The sequence below is a fragment of the Physeter macrocephalus genome, chromosome 8 (assembly GCF_002837175.3).
Source record: "Physeter macrocephalus isolate SW-GA chromosome 8, ASM283717v5, whole genome shotgun sequence".
Classification (NCBI taxonomy): domain Eukaryota; kingdom Metazoa; phylum Chordata; class Mammalia; order Artiodactyla; family Physeteridae; genus Physeter; species Physeter macrocephalus.
In genome coordinates, this window is record NC_041221.1 from 75,733,030 (window position 1) to 75,749,132 (window position 16,103).

Genomic DNA, 16,103 nt, shown 5'->3' on the forward strand with positions numbered 1-16,103 from the left:
CTCAACCACTGCGCCACCAGGGAAGCCCAATGGAAATGTTTTTATACGAGGCCCTGCATGGAATATTTCCCACCCCTACTCTTACCCCCCAACCCCAGGAGGAACTAATGCAATCAAGGTCATCCTATGAGGGCAGAGCTCTTTTTTTTTTTTTTTCCAGCAGGTTCTTATTAGTCATCAATTTTATACACATCATTGTACACATGTCCATCCCAATCTCCCAATTCATCACACCACCACCTCCACCCCCCACGGCTTTCCCCCTTTGGTGTCCATACGTTTGTTCTCTACATCTGTGTCTCACTTTCTGCTATGAGGGCAGAGCTCTTGAGACAAAAGTCCAAAATCCTCCAACTGCCTCACCTCAACCCCACCCACTCCGCACATACACCCACTCTTCTATTTTTTAAAAAATTTTATTTATTTATTTTTGGCTGCATTGGGTCTTTGTTGCTGCACACGGGCTTTCTCTAGTGGCAGTGAGCGGGGCTACTCTTCGTTGCGGTGCGTGGGCTTCTCATTGTGGTGGCTTCTCTTGCTGTGGAGCACGGGCTCAGTAGTTGTGGCACGTGGGCTCAGTAGTTGTGGCTTGTGGGCTCTAGAGCGTAGGCTCAGTAGTTGCGGCGTGCGGGCTTAGTTGCTCTGCGGCATGTGGGATCTTCCCGGACCAGGGCTCGAACCCGTGTCCCCTGCATTGGCAGGTGGATTCTTAACCACTGTGCCACCAGGGAAATCCACATACACCCACTCTTAATCCATGCTTTACAAATGAGATCATTTCTCAAAAGACTTTAAGGAAAAATTACAAGGAGCAACCGGAAGAGTTTAAGGTCTGGTGAGGAGACAGATGATGGGGTCTGGTTCAGGGGTTGGGGAGGGGTTGGTGCAGTGATAGAGGGAAGAGAAGAACAGGTGTTAGGGCTGCTGATGCCTATGAGGACCTGAAGGCTTTTTAGCACCAGGGACAGCCTCCACCCTCAACCTTGCTTAGCTGAGGGCTTAACTGAGCACTGGGAAATAAAGGAACCTGGTGCCTATCCAAAATTCACATTATATTGATACATCTCACCCCCAGAAATGGATCAGTTGGTCTGGATTTGGGTCTCTGCATTTTTAACAGGCACTCCAGGTTATTCTGAAGCAGGGGGCCAGAGGACTTCATCTTGAGACCTGGCCATTGATCTCATTAAATAGAGCGGCTTTGAAGCAAAGACTCTGGGCTTTATGAATAGGACTCCCACAAGCAGACGTGATCCCAGGAGAAGGTGTGCGTGAAGATACCCGAAGACGGTGTGACTTGAGAGAATTCAGCTGACATGTGATGGCTGCACTATCTGTTGCATAAAAGGAGGTGTTACGGTGCTTAATCATTACCGTTCGAGGGTTTCAAAAATGTATTCTCTGATCGCTGATTGCTTGAAAATTCGAACCTAGGGAAAAAATGTCTCAGAGCAACGCCCATAAATAACAGCAATGAAGAGCAGTGAAGAATGACTTTATTTGGCTTCAGTGTGAAATGATACAAGCATTTGCCCCAAATTTACAGGAATACCATTTCTGTATTTTTATTTACTCACATAAGATATAAGCAGCGTTTACATTGTGCTTTGTGTTGTACAAGGAAGGGATACTTAAAACAGCCCTACAATTTTTTTTAATGTAAAATATCTATGTTGCCCACTATTCTGCTGACCATCTCAAAACAGCAACAATTTCCTTTGGGGGGAACTCTATTTTGAAAGCTATTTTCAATATTCCAAAAAAGATTTCTTATATTCCAAAAAGGAAATTTACATTTCTCTGAATATGAGAAGAAATATAGGCCAATATTGAAACTTCCAATTATATGGGTATGTTAAAAATCTTTTGAAAAGATAAAAGGAAAAATAATAAGAGGTCCTTGATAGCAAAACAGTTAGGGAAATCTCACTCTTCGGCTATATCCTGGCAACTAAAGGTGGCTTAATCAAGAGTCAAATTCATTTCCCAGTTAAAAGCCTTTATAAGTGTTCTGCTCAAGAGCTATCTCTGGAAGCACAAACCACTACATCTGCCACTGAGTCACATGCAATGTCAGGTTGAATTTTTGTTTTTTAATGATTTTATTTTGGTCTCAAAAAAAGAAGACAAGAAAGATAACAAGAAAGAGAAGCCGTCAGAAAAATGAGTACATTCCAAAAACCAAATAAGCGGTCTTCCCAAAAAAAGCTTCACTTTCATTGTTGTTTATCATATGCTAAAGTGATTTGCATGTTGTTATTTCAGGTGGAACTTTCCACTGCATTTCAAGAGCCAGTTGCTACCCTCCTCCTCATTCTGTCTTGTTGCTATGGAAACAGTGATTTACAGTAGGACCAGGAGCAAAGGTAACAAGGCTTTAAATAGAAATAGTAACAAAGGAATCATCTAAGAGAACATGGAAATTGCTCTCCATCAAGCAAAATATATTCAGGGCGGGGAATGCCTGCATTTACAATCTGCCCTAAAAGAATAATTATCTAGCATTAAAGACACTTTTCACCATCTTTGTTCAACTGATTTTATTTTTAAAACCTGAGTGATAGTCATAGAGTATACGTTACACAGTTTGAATTGTATTTACTTGCCCTCTCAAGTGTTAAAACCTTTAGTCTGTCTTATATAACAGGAGATTAAAGTTTGCCATGCTAAACTGATAAAAATGGTTTCACAGCCCTCACACTCATAGAGAAGTTTCTATGGCTCAAGTTACCAGAAGTAGCGGTTAACCTAGAAGTCATTATACATTTGAAACTTGGGTATGACCTTAGACAAGTATCTTGAACTCTAAATCTTTGTTTCCTCCTCTGGGAAATGAGATGATACCACTTACGTCGCCAAGTTATATATACAGATTTGAGCTAATAAAAAGTTTGGCATAAGATAGGCATTTAATAAATGCAAGCATGGTGCCATCACAACTGAATTCCTCAGCACATACCAACTGAATGGAGGCGACAGCTTACAGACTCCTCGTGGGTGGCAAGACAGGGAAAAAGGATCCAGGCTTGACCTAAAAATTCCTGTGAATAATCCACAAAGTGGGTTATCCACACAAGCAGATAGTCAAGCATTGGCTATATATGGAAAAGAGCTTCCCCACTCACCCAAGATGAAGGTCCTGATGGGCAGGCACAATAATTCCAGGTTGTGGGGTGACACTGAGCACTGACAGTGTGGGCTTTGCCCACGAGCTCAACTATTCAGAGCACAATCCGCCCTGGGGCAAAGGTGATCTGGGAGTAGTGCAAACTCCTCCCTTCTCTCCACCAGCATCCAGACTGCTAAATATTTGGTGCCAGCGGTTACGGTTGATTCCATTTGCAGAAATGCAATATGCAGCTGGAAAATATTTTTTACTTACAGTGGAAAAAGCCTATGCTGTTACGTATCTACTCAGCAAACATGGGAAACCATTATGATACATATAGAAATTGACTTTCATGCAATGGAAAGCAAACAGTTCACCAAATCCCAAACAGGAAATAAAGTCTATGTTGGTACTATGGCATAAATTTATCTACAGTTCACATTGTCATTTGTGTTTACTAGCGATGGTGAAAAAAACTGGTCCCTTTTTCTACAAGCAGCTGACTGAATTTAGAAATGCTTTGGAAATGTAAACTTAAGTTAGCGTAAGTCCTTTCCACTCAATTCCTTTCATGATTTTACGAAATGTGAGAAAATAAGCTGACACTAACCCTTACACTTTTGTTGCCATGTATTTTTACCATATGAAATGACTTGGAGACCCTAACACTAGGAATTCATTCAAAAGGTTTCAATAAACCACACTTAGCTCCATTTTTTTCTCCCAGGCTCAAGAAATCTTTCAACGTAAATTAATAGTGTTTGCAAGAAAACCTCCACTTAAAGGTACCTATAAGGTGTCCTAAAATGCAGCAGGCATTTTATTACATATCTTGTTCAATGTTCACGACAACCCTGTGAAGTGGATATGTTGCTATTTTACAAATGAAGAAACCAAGGCTGGGAGAGGCTAAATCACCTGCCAAGGGCCATAACACTAGAAGTTAAGAGCCAGGACAGATCTGTTGATTCCAAGCCAAGTGCTCCGAACTTCTCTAAGAGTTGGAAGCCAGGTCTTCCAGTAACTTTATTAAAAGTCACCCTTACTTGGTTTTTGACTGCTATAATGACACATTATTTTTCTTTCCACTGAAGGCTGTGACAGTGGTTCCAACTCTTAGTTTTTAATACAAATGCATAACCCCCTACCCCAACCAATTTAACAGAATCTCTGAGGTGATGACCAAGCATCTTATATATTTTTTTAAAGTGCTCCAGATGATTCTCATGTATAGCCCGGATTTAAAACCACAGCTTGAAAGGACTATATCTTAGTGAACTTAGGAAGTCATTGATTGTAAGTCATATCCTGATTTCAGAAACATTAAAATGGGAACAATGGTTAAAAGTGATAATAAGACACCAGGGATTGTGAGACACATCCCAGTTTCAAGGATATTAAAACATGAACAACTGTACATTTCAGAATTCTTATTAAAAGACAGTTTACCGTATCAGCTGAAGAAAAGTTAGACCTGTGATCTTGGGTTACTCCATTACTTAAAACAGGTCAGAGTAAAATGACCTCTAAAGTACCTTTTGTATATAAGGCTTTGTGATTTGACTTTATATTCGCCACACGACAATTACTGCTTGTCTCCTTAATGTGAGGTGAAAATCATGCAGCACATTATCCCCAAAAAAAGTTTGCCCAGCAAGTCAGCCAGTCACACACCTGCAGTCCAGAAGCAAGCAGAGATGGAGGAAGATGAATAGCTTCTTTCAACTCCTGTAGAGCCCATTCTGGGTGAGAATCAAGAGCCCCCTCTCCCCCACCCACTCCTTGGAGCTCAGAGATCTTCCCTTCAACATCCCCCAGCACTTGCTCCTATTCAGAGTTTTCTAACTCACGCTTGCAAATGTTGTCAGAGGGTAAGAGAGGAAGATAGATTACATGAGCATTTGTGTATGGTAGAATAATAGGGAGCCATTTAAAATCATGTTTTAGAACATGAATATCATGGGGAAATTCTCATGATACATCATTAAGTAAAAAATTAAAGATGCAAAATAATGAGGACTAGAGAAAAACACATAAAAATTATAGCATCAAAGTGCAGCAGTGACAGATGGTCTTTATTTTCTTCAGAGTTTATTTTTCAAATTTGTACAGCAAACATATATTATGTTAAAAACCAGAAAAAGTGTTATGCATATATGGCGTAAATGTGGTTTTATAAAAATTAGAATAGCTATATGGAAAATTGCTAAGAACCAATATTAAATAAAAAGAAAATGAATACAAAGTTTCTTTTGCAACTAAAACTTGCAACTAAAACTTTATTTTACTAGGCATAGGCAAAAAAAAGACTAGAAGGATAAATACCCAAAATATTAAGTAATTATATTCAGGTGGTAGGATTACAGATCACTTTTAATATTTAAATATGTAATTATTAATATTTATGTTCCTAAATTTTTTTAAGGAGAAAGTATGGCTTTAAATTTTCTTACTTTTAATTATGAGCTTTTCAAGCATATAAAAACTATCACACTCAACATACTCACTACTCATATTTAATAGATATTAGCATTTTGTCATATTTAATTCAGATTTCTGTATTTTTAAGGAATAAAACATACAGTTAAAATTCAGCCCCACCCCCCCTTTTTTAGAAGTAACCACTATTCTGTAATTAGTATTATTAGTCATACGCATGTTTTAGAACTTATGCTGCTTGTATATGTGTCTATAAACCACATAAACTATTCTGTTAATTGTACGGAGCAGTATCAAACTATACATATCCTTTTGTAATATTTTTCACTTTAAGGAAGGTCTTGCCATATTAATATATGTAGATCTAATTAATTGATTTTAACTACTGTATACTATTCCATCGTATGAATCCACTAATCTATTCATTCCACTGTTCGTCAAACTTAGTGTGCATCAGAATCACCTGGGGAGCCCCCCCAGGCACAACATTTAACTGAATGACCATGGCCATGTTCCAATAAAACTTTACTATGTTGTAAATTAACTATACCTCAATTAAAAAAAAAAAACTTTACTATGGGCACTAATATTTGAATTTCATATAATTTTTACATGATATAACATATTATTTGTCTTTGATATCTTTAAGCATTAAAAAAGGGTAAACACAATTTGCAGGCTATATAGAAACAGTGAGCTGGATTTGACCCAGCGGGCTGTAATTGGCCAAACACCTGCTCTAGTCAATGGAGTTGGGTCATTTCCCCTTTTTTACTATTGCAAACACTGCTCCTTGAGCATTTGTGAGACAGTCTTAGAGTAAATACTTGGAAGTGAAATAACTCAGTTATAAGGACCTACATCTCCAATTGTACTGGGAATTACCAATTTTGCTCTACAAAGCAAAATCTGCCCTCAACCAATGAATATGAGGTTCTGTTTTGTTAAAGCCTAGCCCTTTGTTGTTTTCCCATCTGATGGATGTGAAATGGTACCTCACTGCTGTTTTACTTTGCATTTCCTGATCACTACTGAGGTTGAGCATCTTTTCAGTCGTTGACCATTTGCCTTTTCCTCTCCTCTGAAATGCCTCTTCAAACTCTGACCATTTCTTTAAAAATTACTGATAAAAAAAAAAAAAAAAAAAAATTACTGATGTGAAGTCATTTTTATATATTTTGGATACTTATTGTTTGTTGAATTTTAGAAATTGAAAAAAAACCCAGTTTGAGCTTTTTTTTCAGCTCTATAATGCTTTGTCACACAGATGTTTACTAATTTCAGTGTAGTTAAATGTATAAATCTTTTTCTTTACAATATGTTCCTTATATGTTTTATTTAAGAAATCCCCTCCTATTTCACTATTTTAAACTTTTAATTTCCCCCATTTTCCCCCTAAAAGTTTCTAAGTTTTTATTTTTCATATTCGGCTCTCTAATCCACTTGGAGTTTATCTTTATACTGATGAAAGTATACATCTTTTTGTGCTAAAAGTTTCTAAGTTTTTATTTTTCATATTCGGCTCTCTAATCCACTTGGAGTTTATCTTTATACTGATGAAAGTATACATCTTTTTGTGTGTGTGTGTCAATATGGTTAGACGTTTGTCTGTGTTGGTTTGTAATGCCGCCTCTGTTACTTTCAAAGTTTAATACATATGTAGGACTTCTTTAAGGAGAAAAAAAAAAGAAACAACTCTACCTCAAGTTTATTCCAGAGGCAAGGATGTAGAAACAAAGTTAATGGGCTAAGAATAAAGTAGTAAATAGCAAGTCGCTGTGTATAGGTATCCAAGAGGTATGTGAGCAATGCCAGAAATTATCTGTTGGAAAGCAAAAGCCTCAGCCACATTAGTTCTTTAAATGTAATTTTTTTGATGGTGCTGAGATAAAATATGAGTCAACACGTTGTAAAAGAAATTTCTACCCCAAAAAAGAGATTAAAACAGTGATCACTTCAAAAAACAGGGGCTAATGGCTGGACAGTTCTCCATGTATATACATCCACAATCTCTAAACCTGAGGTTGGCTACCCAGGCAAGGCAGCAGAACATCAAGTGAGGCTGACCTGGGCCAGGGCAGTCACTGAAGGCTGGCAATCCTGCACGAGTGAAATCAAGAGGGAACACCCATATTTAGCTTCTCCACTGGCTTATTTCAGAAAGTGCAACAGGTAGTGAAATTAACATGCAATGTACAGTCTCACAGAGAATAAAGCACCCATGAACCTCACATGATGACTGGGTTTCACTGAAATATTAGGTCGAACCACATGAAACTGCCATTTCTGTAGTTTAAAAAAAAAAAAAAAGAAGGTTGACTATCTTCACTTCCATGTACCTCTACAGAACAGAAGAGGAGGAGAATGTCAAGTTGATAATTATCCAGGAGTCTCTTGCTCCAAAGCTAGTCAATATAGTGGAATTTTCTACTCAGATCCAAAGAAGAAACTCACTGGTGCTGGAATTACTGACGCATTCTCCTCTCATGTCATTAACTCACTGGCAAAACTGGAAATTAAATTTCTCTCAGACTAAACAAGAGGGGTCCCTGACTTACAGACCTGATGCCTTTTTTCTCCAACTGATCAGGATTATGGTCTCAAGAAAGTGGTGCCGGGCGTTCCTCTACCTGAAGCTCACCTCCCCGACAACATGAAAAATGCTCTTCTCAGAAACAACATCCTGTTCTGCTTACTCACACCCAGGAAATGAGATAATAAAACTGCTGAAATTAATTAAGAGCATCTGTTACACTAAACAAATAAAGCATTGTGGGTCTTTCAGAGTGAACCAGCAGAGCAAACTCTTTCCTCCATGACACCCAGTGAGGCCGCCTTCTAAAACAGCGCTCTTCACAGGGCTCTTCCAACTATTTCCTTCCAAATCTGTGGTTCAAGAGTCACACTGGTTCATCCTTCCAGCTGTCAGCTGGGCAGCCCACTTACACTCAGCCACATTCCAGCTTTTCTAAACATAGAAAAGAATTTTCTGGAATTTCACTGCACCTCCCATTCTGAAACTAGGAAATCAGATTATGTTAGTGTACCAAGGAAACTTGAGGGGACCCAATGAGCTGTGAATCTCTTTGACTAGCATCCCAAAGTACATGTATTAGGCTAACTACTACCAGTCTCCGATTTTCTTGTTTCTTTTTGTCCTCCCCTATTGTCAACACTGTCTCAGGCTGCTCCCTTAGGGTCATGGTTAATTAAATGAGACTATCCTAAATGAAGGAAATTGAATTGGAAGCTTTTAGAATTTTCTTCTCATCATCTAATTACAGGAATAGCATTTATGGGCAGTCTAACTCTGGCTAATTTGCTCTCTGAATATTTTGCTATCATACAATTTGAACATCAAACCCTGAAACCACAGGGTGGGTTTATTTTCCACTGCTCTGGTGGCATACTTTTTTCAAGTTTCCCTAAAGTGGATTCTGCCAGAAGACTGCTTTCAGGCTACCCCAGGTAGCCAGAAAGTCTTCAAAAACCACATCCAAATGACTGCCTGTTGTCCCCCTACTTTGACCATTCCAAGATTTTCATCACTCAGCGGCTCCAGATAGAGCCACTCATATTAGACATGGTTGAAAACAGAAAACTTAGACAGGAAATTATGGGCCTTCTCTAGCCCCCCCAAGAACACTAGCTTCCTCACATCCCCATCACACTGGACAATATCACCTCACCAGCAACTATATAACTGAGAGCCTTACAGTGATAGGAGATTGATCCTTCAATCTATCCAACCCGTTTTTCATCGAATTCTCCTGCTTTCTTGTACTTCTCAGCACGTTGTCAACCATCCTTTCCCATCTCTGCATCTACAGTCTTAAAGCAGTCTTGCTAACTCCCCACAATGTCCTTTCAGTAAGCCCATGAAAAAGACCTGCCAGGGTAACTGTCAAAGCAACTATCTGTGCTTAACTGCATGGGTGAGGATGCTTAGGTGGCATAAGTCCACGGGTAGAACTGGCTTCAGAAGTCAAATTATGTCCTCAGCATTGCATCTCTCAACTCTCCACTGCGTGAGCTTCATTCTCAGCTTCATCTTAGGGTTCCCCAGGATACAGGTCTTTTGCATAATCAGCCAAGCCACAGTCTCCAGGTTTTTCATCAGGAAACTCCAGATCAGCTCCCTTCCTGTTCTATGGCTCCTTCATCCACCGTGATTCTCCCTTTCCCTAAGGCAGACAAACAGGTATCTGCAAAATGGCCTGGAAGGAGTCATAGCTTCGGGCCAGAGGGCTTGGGTTGTATTCTCAGCTCTATTACTCCTCTGTTGTGTGTTCTTGGACAACTGATTTCACCTCTCTGGACCTCAGTGTCCTCATCTGTAGAATGCCACTTCCTCAGTGAAGCTTCCCCCAAGCACTTGCCCTCCCCCACTCAGCTAGTCACTTCCTCCCAAATATTCACAACACGTTGTACTGCACTCACCCTGACATACCAGATACCGGAGCGGTAGCTCTCTTGGAGAGCAGAAATTGCTTTATTTCTCTGCATAGCCCTGGGCCAGGGTACATTAGCTGCAGAATATTTCATTCAGTGGTAGGATCAGAAGATCTCCAAGGCTCCCCTAATTTTTGAAATTGTATGATCTCTGATCATTCCACCCCAATCCAGATTTATCCCTAACTAGGTGAACCCATCCTCTCTGGGTCCTCTTCTTCTCTGAAGCAATTCCTAGAATCCACTCTCCACTTTTGAGATTTTTCCAGACTAACTAACTTCTACCCATCTCTACACCCAATTCTCCTTCCTCTGCATTATTAACTATGTTTCATATGATCCCAATTTTTCCTTCCCTTTGTTGTGTGCCTTGAAAAATGCCTTAACCGCCACCCAAGCTGGCCAGTTTTTTTACCTTTTAAGCCTTCATTCCTGACTACTGCAGAACCATCCTAGCTTGGGAGGTGCCAGAAATCAAAGGCTGTGGATCAATCAAAACAGTGCCCCAAGCATGTAGCTGTCTCCTAAATGCTTTTAAGGGTAATGAATGGTAATTAATTCGGATTGATTATGTTACTATATTCTGCAGTATACGTTCCTACTCCAGAAGAGCACAAAGGTCAATTTAAAAAGTCTAATTCAGTGACTCTCAATGGCAGGGGGCAACTCACAAACGTGGGGTGGGGTAGGGGGGTGGCAGGGCTTATAGTTTGAAAAAACATATTCAGTGTGATCATACAATCATTTACCTTTGGAAAGTGAAAAAGAATGATTATTATTTAAAACACAAACTATAGCTTTGATTCGTGGGTACTTGATATATTCGTCTTTTCTTATGTCCACAACAACCCTACGATTTCACAGGTACGGCTACTAAAATTCAAAGAGGTTAAGTTACCTCTCCAGGATCAAACAGCTAGGAAACAGCAGAGGTAGCATTTGAACTGGGGGCTGCTCTTCATACCGCTACAGTTTCTCCATGACAGGGTCAGCAAGTGTGGCAGGCCCCCACTTAGCTGATTTTGTACTCTGCCATTCTCCCTCTGAGCTTGACGGACATGGTAAAGGACCCCACAGTAACCTCTGAGATTTCAGAAAAACTCTGTCCTACGTGATGGGGCGAGTAAGACTTCCTAACAGCCAACCAAGAAAGCCTCGAGGCACCAGGGTTCAACCCACACCCAGTGTCACAGAACAAGAACCCATGCCCGACCTCCTTCCTTACACTGAAGAGTCAACGTGCCTCCGGCTTCCTCCCAGACAAATGAGGTGGCTGGATGATCCGGAAGCTCTGTTTGTCTCACAGCCTCAGCTGACTCGCCTGGGAGAAGCCAGAGAGTCAATACGGACTTCTGAACACCCACTATGTACCAGGCATGTTCCAGATCAGTGTTGCCGTTGATCTTTTCTTTACAATGAAGTTACTAGAGAGCCGAGTGGAGCCTCCAGGGGCTTCAAATACAGTGTTAGAGAACAGGTTATTTGACCCCTGGGGGAAACTGGACAACGGTAATATGGTTTGAATGGACAAAATCTCATTTTTACAAACACATCCTGGTGTTGCATGCTCCTCTTCCTAACCTGCAGTTCAGGTTTCACTTCATACTACATTCTGTGTGATGACTTTGTAAGAGTGGCTGAAATCACCCACTCCTTCATGTTCAGAATCACTTTCAAGAAAGAGCTTCGCGGGGAGATTTCACACTTGGCACATTTAAACACCACTGTGGAGGCATAGAAAGCAGAAACAAAAATAGTCTTCAGGGCAAATTAGGTCATAAATGTTGGTCTGATATAGAACCGACCTCAATAAAGACCTTGCTGAGAAAGTTGTAAACAAAGGAAAGTGGCACATCCCAGAGCTTTGAAGAGTATGCTGTGCCCTGAATAAAGAAAACCTGAGCTTCTATTAGGAAGGTGGAATTCTAAGTATGGCAGGAATAGCATTTCTGAAACACTTCTGAGGGGGGACGGCTCTTCGTAAATTTTCTAAGAGCAAATCACTACCCCTTTCCCTTTCTTTCCCTTACCACCTACCCTACCTGCCCCGCATTTTTCCTCTATGAAAACTAAATTCAAGGCTGAGGTTTATGGTCTCAGGAGAAGGCAAAATATAGTGAGGACAAATAACGCCACCACTTTTCTAAAGAATTTTTAAAACTCAAAGTAGAGACAATAGCCTTGAAAACCAAGACCCTTCTGATATGCAAAAGCCAGCATTTTTAACAGATAAAGGTTTCCTGAGATCCAAAAACTTGGTGTTTAATATCAAGAGCCATAGCCCTAAATAATATCTTTATAGAGCTCATCCACAAATAATGGTTGGCGGGGGGAGGGGGGACGGCATTTTCTCTCCACCAGGAGGGGAGGAGATTGAAAATATTTCTGGCCAGAGCGAAGTGTCGAGAAACCAGAGGGGAGAGCAATAGTGTTCCCTGCTGGTCTATTCCGCCCCGCCTCCAGGCCCCTGCCCAAGTTAAATTCCGCGAGGGCATCCGGGTGCAGCCGATTTTCCCAGAGGCCATTCACCTGCCAGAGAGCTCACGGGGAGAGGTGAAAGAGGTGTCTGCGGAGAGACCCACTCCCACAGCTGGGACGTGGAAGGGCAGAGAAAAGTCGCAGGCCTGATGGGGTCTCCTGGTTGGAACGTGGAGGATGCAGAGTGTGGAGCGGTGGTGAGGGTGAAGGGCTGGTAGGGAGAAGCGGCAAGATGCAATGTTCAGTTCCCAAGGAGAATTATTAGGATGTCAAGGTAGAGATTAAGTTCAACTGCTTGTGAATTCGTATCCATTACGTAACTTAATTAAACTAGCAAAAATTTTAGCCTTCACCAGAGCAATAAATAAATCCAGAAAAAGGTGAGAGGCGGGGGGAAGAATCAGTGGAATCGTTCTTTTTTAACTTCTACAACACAAAACAATAGATAAACTATTGTGGTATTAGAAAGCTTCTTGGAAATTTAAGGCATAGTCCGGTCACTGAATACATGTCACCTTTTTAATTTTCCTGGTATTAAGGGGTTCTATTTCAGAAGTTTAATCAAATATTATAATTTTCATTAAAACTTCAAAATAAATGAGGCTGAGCATTTCAAAATGCAAATCTAATCGGGGCAGTTCTCCCCAACGTCCCCCCCACGAGGGTGGGAGCTAATCTGCTTTTGGCCACCATTGTCACCCCAGCACCCAGCAGGGAGACTGGCATATAGTAGGCCCTCATTCGTTGAATGAATGCAAAAATGAATGAATCAGTGTGATGAGACTGGAGAACTCCAAGTCTCCTTCTGACTGTGAAATCCTGCATCACATTTCCCAGACAAAGAATGACAAGAACCCCATGAATTTCAAAGAATTTAAACTCATGAATCTTTGAAGTACTGAGAAATAGCTTAATATGTTTCCATCCTATCAACTGCAGTTCTAGTATCACAAGTACATTTATACACACAATATATTAATTGACGTTATTTAATCCAGTTCTTGATCCTGAAATCTAATTAACACAGGCATTAAGTTATTAAAAACTTGAACGTTTGAACTAAGAACTGGGGTAAATGTTAGAGTAGGAACAGGTATAATTCTTCCAAGTTGCAATTAAAATTAATACATAGAACTGGTCATGTTTTGTTCCTTAAGAAAAAATACATATGGAAATTACATTCTACTAAAACAGGATAGTGCAAATGAACACACTTTCTTTTTCCCAGATTGGTCTGTGGAGGAATTACTTTATGTCCATGACAAAACCTTTTTTCCTGGAAAGAGTAAGTAGTAAAGCTTAGGTCTTCGGTGTTTACCCTCTGATCGTTTGTTCATCTTGTTTTGCACATCAACATTTCTATAGGTTTATGGCTATCTATATAAACTGCTGCTACTCCAGCAGTCCCCACATTTTCAACAACTGTAGGAATTTAAGATTCTCAATTCTCCACAAAATATGAGCAAAATACTGCAAATTCTTGTTTCTCATCCACCAAAATCTCTCACACAGTCATTAAAGTCTTTATCAGCATCACCCTGTGCTACATAACAATCTAGTCTCTTTAAAAATAAACGGCATGGGGGGAAATTCCTCTCAATGATAAGCAAACAGCAATTATTATTCCCTGTTATTAAAATGCTCTCAGTTAATTGCACAGATAGCAGCAGAGAGATTACCTTAAAAGGTTGGATACCAAAGGGGAGTTAGTCAGAGTTTTGAAACTTCTGGTCTAATTTAGAAGACAGTTTACAGAGAGATTCAGTAAATATTTGCGAGGAACCATTAACATTGAGTAAACAATTCAATTCAATGCTGTCAAAGAAAAATGTATTTAAATAATTGTAAAAGAACCTTCCTTGATAAATGCTGAAAACTAATTATTTTGACATGAAAACAGCCCAAATGCAGTCACAGAAGAAGACTACCAACAACATTTTCTAAGCATTCTTTGCTGTACACACAGTTTATCATCCTGGGCTGTATTTATAAGAAGCACATGTTCAAAAAAAAAAAAAAAAAAGCGCTGCTGTTTTCACTTGGGGATTATTTTACAGGGAATTCAGTGAGCCAGCCCTTTCTTAGCATTTTTCCTGCTTTAGTCCCATCAGAAATGGGATTTTACTGTGTGTCCTGCGTGCTGATAACACACAACTTGCCAAGGTTTGATGCTGTACTTTCACTGACGGGATGGAGGAGGAAAGAGCAAAGTAAATGAGGAAGTTGTGAGATTTCTCTTCACCTCCAAATGACAGATAAAGCTAGCCAGTGAACATGAAATATCTTGGAAGGCTTCCTGGCTCAATTAAAATCCAACTTTAATGAAATATTTTGTTTAAAGAGAAAAATGGTGTCTCTCTAGTGAAAACTGTTTAGGACAGCTGCTATGTGGGAAGCAGGTGGTTGCAACTACCCTGAGGGCTGCAGAAATATTAATATGTAAATGTCTCAAATTTCACTCAAGTTCTGGGCAGCTTCCTAATGTCTGGAGGAAGACAGAGCAGGCCACAAAGCAGGGAATACCTTCTCATTTGACCGGAGCAGGGTCTGTTTGTCTAAGTCCCCATCTCAGCCTCTCTGTTTGCTGTTAGCTCACGAAGGCACTGCGTTCGAGTTTCAAAGCCAGCTCTTTCCTCCTCGCATTGCAAAGACATAACATGTCATCAGAACCCAGGGTTTGCCAGAAGCCATGATTTGTTTGTCTAGACTGGCCATTGAACTCTGTTTATTACTAAACATCATGTGGAATGAGCAACAAATCAAAGGGGTTCCTGGGAACCTGCAAGGCTTGTCTGGCTGAACACAGCCGGGGCTGCATGGGGACATTCTTCCTTCTCAGTTTCCACAGTCTGGAGAGGCCTACCTTTCCCAGGACCTGGAGGCTGACCACTAGACTAACCTTTCATCTTTTTTCGACCCAGGACATGACCCCAGGTCACTGGTAACCCCCAGAGCCCCTCCCCACCATTGTTGGAGTGGCAACCCTTGAGAACTATATTCTGGGAGAGGTCATGAGGAATGAGTAAAGATTAACATTTGAAAATGGACCATGAGAGGAAAATGCTACCAATCACAGCAAAATAGCCTGCCAAAAGAGCAGAGAACCAAAACAACAACAACAACAAAAAGATGCGTATAAATAATATCCTCTTTTCAAGATGCAAATGTGGCGTTTATAAGAACTCTTCGGGTTTAGTTTTAGAAAGACACATAATTAGCAGACACACAGGATTTTCATGGATAATTGCTGCCTAAATTTTAATGAATATACAAGTTCCCTACTTTAAAAGATTTAATCTAGAAGATAAAATGAATGAGACTCATGCTTTCTTTAGAAAATAATGTACAACTTGATTCTTTTTTTAAAAAAAAGCACCTCTTTGGAATGTAAATTGGTGTAACCACTATGGAAAATATGGAGGTTCCTTAAAAACTAAAAATAGAGTTACCATATGATCCAGCAATCCCACTCCTGGGCATACATCCGGAGAAAACTCTAATTCAAAAAGATATATGCGGGCTTCCCTGGTGGCGCAGTGGTTGAGAGTCCACCTGCCAATGCCGGGGACACGGGTTCGTGCCCCAGTCCGGGAAGATCCCACATGCCGCGGAGCGGCTAGGCCCG